The sequence below is a fragment of the Tachyglossus aculeatus genome, chromosome 3 (genome assembly GCF_015852505.1).
Source record: "Tachyglossus aculeatus isolate mTacAcu1 chromosome 3, mTacAcu1.pri, whole genome shotgun sequence".
NCBI lineage: Eukaryota > Metazoa > Chordata > Mammalia > Monotremata > Tachyglossidae > Tachyglossus > Tachyglossus aculeatus.
In genome coordinates, this window is record NC_052068.1 from 17,614,387 (window position 1) to 17,621,282 (window position 6,896).

A 6,896-nucleotide genomic window follows, 5' to 3' on the forward strand; every position below is an offset into this window, starting at 1 on the left:
AACGAAATGATCCTAATTCAAAACAGAGTTCACTTAAACCAAATTAGAAAGCCAACCCCAAAATTGTTTTGGTTCAGCTCCAGTTCCTATCATTTGTCAGTCAGGAGAGGCTCCCGGCGTCTGTGGATTAGAGGCAGGCCATTGTGCTTGGAGGAGTTAACGTGAATGGAAGTTCTTTAGAGAAGTGTTTGGAAAATGAGCATTTGAGAGCCAGAGAGGATGGCATCTTTAAGAACAGAGGTTAGAGAGGAAGAGGTCAAGTGAGATAGACAGTCCATCTTCAGGAACTGTTGTTGTCTTATGCTGTCGAGTCACGTCCGACCCATAGCGACGCCTTGGGCACATCTCTCCCACAATGTCCCACTTCCATGTGCAAGCGTTCTGGTGGTGTATCCATAGAGTTTTCTTGGGAAAAATATGGAAGTGTTTTACCATTGCCTCCTCCCATGCAGTAAATGAGTCTCTGCCCTCGACTCTCTTTCATGCCACCGCTGCCCAGAACAGGGGAGTTTTGACTTGCAGCACATTGCCTTCCACTCACTAGCCACTGGCCAAGCTAGGAATGGAATGGGTAGGCCTATGCTTGACTCTCCCTCCTGTAGTCAAGACTGGAAGAGTTCTGGAAACTCTCGCGGTGCGACCCTGAGAGGGCCAACTTCAGTAGCCCCCTAAAATCACATCTCCTCCAAGAAGCCTTCCCTAACTAAGCATTCATTTTTCCTAATCTCTCTCTACTCTGTGTTTCTATACACTTGACTGTCCATCCCTTGAACATTATAATACTCACCCCAGCCCCGCAACACAACAAATATGTTGCCAATTTGTATTTCCCAAGTGCTTAGTACAGGGCTCTGCACACAGTAAGCGCTCAATAAATACGATTGAATGAATGAATGAACATATATATGTATATAATATATATATGTATATATATCCTTATGCTCTACTGTTTCCTCTATATGTAATTTATTTTGCCATCTGTCTCTCCCCATAGACCATAAACTCCTTGTGGGCAGGGATCATGTCTACCACCTCTGTTGTATTGTACTTTCCCAAAAGCTCAGTATAGTGCTCTGCATGTAGTAAGCACTCGATAAATACCATTGATTGATAACTGATAATTAATGTGTGTGGAATCAGCCCGGGGCTGTGGTCTGATGCTTATCCGGAAGAAGATTGAAATTATGCTCCAGTCTGCACCCAGAAAATCCTACACAGAATGACCAATTTCCATCAGAGATATAAAGTTGAACATTCCCTGATTTCTACTTCCTGGGCAGTACAATATCCAACAAGGCTCCAATAGACAAAGAAAGATAAATAATAATGATAATTGCAGTATATGTTAAGCACTTACTATGCGCCAGGCACCGTACTAAGAGCTGGGGTAGATCCAAGTGATCAGGCTGAACACAGATCCTGTCCCACATGGGGCTCACAATCTTAATCCCCATTTTCTAGATGAGGTAACTGAGGCACAGGGAAGTAAAGTGATTTACCCACAGTCACATAGCAGACAGTTGGAAGCAGAAAACGTAAGAAGCAGCGTGGCTCAGTGGAAAGAGCCTGGGCTTGGGAGTCAGAGGAAATGGGTTCTAGTCCCGGCTCCACCACTTATCAGCTGTGTGGCTTTTGGCAAGTCACTTAACTTCTCTGGGCCTCAGTGACCTAATCTGTAAAATGAGGATTAAGACTGTGAGCCCCACGTGGGATAATCTGATTTCCTTCTATCAACCCTACTGCTTAGAACAGTGCACTTAACAAATACCATCACTATTATTATTATTATTTCCTGCATACCCCTTCAGCCCTCTGTTACTCAGCTTAGCCTCATAATACTTTTGTAAATATTATTATTATTATCACTAGTAATTATTAATCATATGTATTGATTGCTTATGTGAAAAGCATTGTACTTAAGTGCTTGGGAGAGTATAATCCAACAAGTACAATACAATAAGTGTATAGCTTTATACTCTACTATTTCCCCTACCACTAATCAATCAATCAATGGAATTTATTATGATTATTAATAACAACAATAATAATAATGATGATATTTGTTAAGTGCTTAATATGTGCCAGTACTGTACTAAATGCTGGGGTGGATACGAGCAAATCAAGTTGGTCACAGTCCCTGTCCTATGTGGGGCTCACAGCCTCAATCCCCATTTTGCAAATGAGGTAACTGAGGCCCAGAGAAGTGAAGTGACTTGTCCAAGGTCACACAGCAGATAAGTGGCAGAGCCAGAATTGGAACCTATGACCTTCTGATTCCCAGGACACTGTCCTAACCACTTTGCCTTGCTGTTTCTGAATGTTTACCATGTGAAGAGCACTGTACTAAGTGCTTGGAAAGTACAATCTATTTTAATGCCTGACTTCCCCTGTAAGCTCCTTATGGGCAAAGTTTGTGTCTATCAACTCTGTTGCATTTTACTTAACCAAGCTCTTAGTACAGTGATTTGCACACCATAAGCACATAATAAATATGATTATTTGATCAGATTATCAGCTGAAGTTTCTCAAATGGAGAAAACCATATACGAGATAGTGTCATTAGCTTCATCTTTATACCTGAAGAACAGTTTTACGGCTACACTGTGTAAGCAGATGTTCCTGAGGGAGGGTGTATCATTTTTATTCTTATTTAAAAATAACGTTGCCAATGGAATTTCCACTCTTGGTGCTTGATTATTGCTAAAAAGACTCATATGTGGTCCACGGCAGCTGGAGAGTGTATGTCTACTGTCTGCAAAAGGTCAGGAAATAACTTCAGAGTTGGGACTGAGAGTTTGCCATATGGAAAATCTACTCATGCAACCCAACACAATCAGTAGAACATTTTTTGACATAAAAGTGGATGGGCAACCACTGGAGTCTTTTGAGGACCGGGGTGCCGTGTCCATAATGTTTTTTGTAGGACAATGATTCGGACTGAAGCAGCAAGATAATAATAATAATAATAATAATAATAATGGTATTTGTTAAGTGCTTACTGTGTATGAAGCACTGTTATAAGTGCTGGAGGGGATATAAGGTGATCAGGTTGTCCCACGTGGGGCTCACAGTCTTAATCCCCATTTTACAGATGAGGTAATTGAGGCACAGAGAAGTGAAGTGACTTGCCCAAGGTCACATAGCTGACAAATGGCAGAGCCGGGATTCGAACCCATGACCTCTGACTCCCAAGCCCAGGCTCTTTCCACTGAGCCACGCTGATCTAGTGAATAGAGCACAGGCCTGGGATGCAGAATGACCTGGGTCCTAATCCCAGCTCTTCCCCGTGTCTCCTATGTGACTGTGGACAGGTCACTTTACTTCCCTGTGCCTCGATTACCTCATCTAGAAAATGGGGATTAAGACTGTGAGCCTCGTGTGGGCTAGGAACTGTGTCCAATCCCATCACTTGTATCTACTCCAGCTCTTAAAACAGTGCCTGGCACATAGCATTGCCCTTACTTGCTCCCCTTGTTCTTCCCCCGTCCCAGCCCCAAAGCATCTGTGTACATATCTGTAATTTACTTACCTACTCAGTATGGCCCAAAGGAAAGAGAGTAAGTATTTCATCTCCCATTTACAGATGAGAAACCTGAGGTGCAAAGAGGTTGACAGCAATATCATCCTTCCTGCCTCTTAAACCCATAGCCTTGACATTATCCTTGACTCCTTTCTTTCATTCAACTCATATATTCAATCCATCTCTAAATCCTGTTGGTCCCACTTTCACAACACTGCTAAAATCCACCCTTTAGTCTTCATCCAAACTGCTACCACATTAATACAAGCACTTATCCTATCCCACCTTGATTAGTTTCAGCCTCCTTGCTGACCTCCCACCCTCCTGTCTCTCCCCAACTCCAGCCCACACTTCACTCTGCTGCCCAGATTATTTTTCTTCAGAAACAATCAGGACATGTCAAACCACACCTCCAAACACTCCAGTGGTTGCCCACCCACCTCTGTATTGAACAAAAACTACTCACCATTGGCTTTAACGCACTCCATCACCTTGCCCCCACATACTTCACCTTGCTACTCTCCTTCTACAACCCAGACAGCGCACTTTACTCCTCAATGCCAACCTTCTCACTGTGTCTCAGTCTCGCCTATCTTGCCACCGACCCATAGCCCACGTCCTGCCTCTGTCCTGGAATTCCCTCCCTCCTCAAATCCAACAGATAATTACTCTCTCTCCCTTCAAAGCCTTATTGAAGGCACATCTCCTCCAAGAGGCCTTCCCAGACTAAGCCCCTCTTTCCATTTCTCCCATTCCCTTCTGCATCTCCCTGACTTGCTCCTCCCTTCCCAGCCCCAAAGCACTTATGTACATATCGGTAATTTATTTTCATTGATGTCTGTCTCCCTGGCTCTAGACTGTAAACTCATTGTAGACAGGGAATGTATCTGCTTATTGTCTTATTGTACTCTCCCAAGCACTTAGGACAGTGTTCAGCACATAGTAAGCACTCACTAAATAGGATGAAATGAATGAATGACACTGCTGGCCACTGTCAGACCTGGTGGGTCACCAGATACCTGTGGTTAACTAAGCCACATTTTATTTCTCTTCTGGAAAATCAATCAATCATTGGTATTTATTAAGTGCTTACTAGTACAGTGCTCTGCACACAGTAAGCACCCAATAAATACAATTGAATGAAATAATGCATAGCACTGTACTAAGCACTTGGGAGAGTACCAAAACACAGAATTAGCAAACACATTCCCTGCCCATCGCAAGCTTACAATCTAGAGGGGTTCCTGGTGGTTAGCAGGCATCATTCATTCAATCGTATTTATTGAGAGCTTATTGTGTGCAGAACACTGTACTAAGCGCTTATCACACACCACAGCATGCTTAGTCACTGAGGTGAGGCAAAATTTTAGATTCAGATATTCCAAAATGCATGCTTTTGCTCTGCAATTTGGATGGAACATTGTTAGGGAATGAGGGACTGACTGTTCCTTCAGTGATGCATGTCCAACTGGAAAGCAAGTGATGCCATGTTGGAAGGATTGATTGTTCACATGCATGAAGCATAGGTCAAGAAGTGCATATTATAACATGATTTTTCCTGAACCTGGGGTTCTCAAGAATAGAAACTCAGTGTTATAAGAGGAATGAGGGTATAGGTCAAGCGCAGTAGGCTACTGCTCTGACTTGGTATTTGAGAATGTATTCATCATATCCTAAAATGGTTCATTTTATTCTATTCTATTCTATTCTATTCTATTCTATTCTATTCTATTCCATTCTTCTATTCTATTCTCCATCTCCACCAACAATAAGCTCCTAGTGGACAAAGAATGTGTCTACCAACTCTGTTGTAATCTCCCTAGTGCTTAGTACAGTGCTCTTCACACAGTAAATACTCAGTAACTATGATTGATTGATTAATTGGTTCATTCTGCCTCCCCTAGTTTTGGGTGTCCTGTCCAGTGCACAGTAGGGAAGGGGGTGCGGGTCGCACCTAGATGATTTTCCATCAATCGATCAATCATCATCAATCGTATTTATTGAGCACTTACTATGTGCAGAGCACTGTACTAAGCACTTGGGAAGTACAAATTGGCAACATATAGAGACAGTCCCTACCCAACAGTGGGCTCACAGTCTAAAAGATCAGTCAATAATATTGATTGAGCTCTTTCTGTGTCCAGAGCACTGTACCAACTGCTTGGGAAAGTACAACCCAGTGGATTTGGTAGACAAAACACCTGACCACCAGATTCTTATAGTCCAGAGGGGGAGACAGACATTAAAACAAAGAATAGATAGGAGAAATGGCAGATATAAGGGTATTCATTCATTCATTCAATCATATTTCCGAGCACTCACTGTGTGCAGAGCACTGTACTAAGCACTTGGGAAGTACAAACTGGCAACATCTGAAGATGGTCCCTACCCAACAACAGGCTCACAGTCTAGAAGGGGGAGACAGAAAACAAAACAAAACATGTATACAGGTGTCAAATTCGCCAGAACAAATAGAATTAAAGCTATATGCACATCATTATCAAAATAAATGGAATAGTAAATGTGTACAAGTAAAATAAATAGAGTAATAAATCTGTACAAATATATACAAGTGCTGTGGGGAGGGGAAGGAGGAAGGGCAAGGGGGATAGGGAGGAGGAAAGGAAAAAGGGGGCTCAGTCTGGGAAGTCCTCCTGGAGGAGGTGAGCTCTCAGTAGGGCTTTGAAGGGAGGAAGAGAGCTAGCCTGGTTAGGATATGTACATGTAAGATTGTTGTGGGCAGGAATTCATTGGTTATATCGTACTGTGCTCTCCCAAGTGCTTAGTACAGTGATCTGCACACAGCAAGGGCTCAATAAATATGATTGATTGATTAATTGACTGAGAAATGCTGTGGGACTGATGATGGAGTGAATATCAAGTGCTTAAAGGGTACAGAGCCAAGTGCATAGGCAATGTGAAAGGGAGGAAAAATAGGTTGGGGCAAAGAGAGGTTAGTCAGGAAAAGTTTCTTGGAGGAGAAACAATTTTAGACAGCTGTAGTGATGGAACCCAGCATTTGAAAAATCTGCCAAAAGAGGCCATAATCTTGTTGGTCTAGTGGAAAAATCCAATTCTGGATTCCTTTTAGATCTTATGATCAGTAACCTCACCTTCACCCTTTCACCCTACATAAATCCATGGCTTTGGGGGTTTTTTGTTGTTTTTTAGTATTTGTTAATTGCTTACTATGTGTCAAAGACTGTTCTAAGTCCTGAAATAGATAGAAGGTAGTCAGACTAAATATATTTCCTGTTCCACATGGGGTTCACAGTCTAAGTAGAAAGAATAACAGGCATTGAACCCCCATTTTGCAGTTGAGGAATTTGAGGCACAGAGAAGTGAAGTGATTTGCCCAAAGTCACATAGCAGGCAA

General features: G+C 42.4%; 1 non-coding gene across 1 annotated transcript; it reads right to left on the reverse strand.

Annotated features, from left to right (window-relative positions):
• Positions 1–514: 514 nt before the first annotated feature.
• On the reverse strand, positions 515–652 carry LOC119926244. Its single transcript, XR_005450134.1, has one exon. It is a non-coding gene; the product is annotated as a small nucleolar RNA SNORA7 (small nucleolar RNA).
• Between the last annotated feature and the right edge of the window lie 6,244 nt (positions 653–6,896).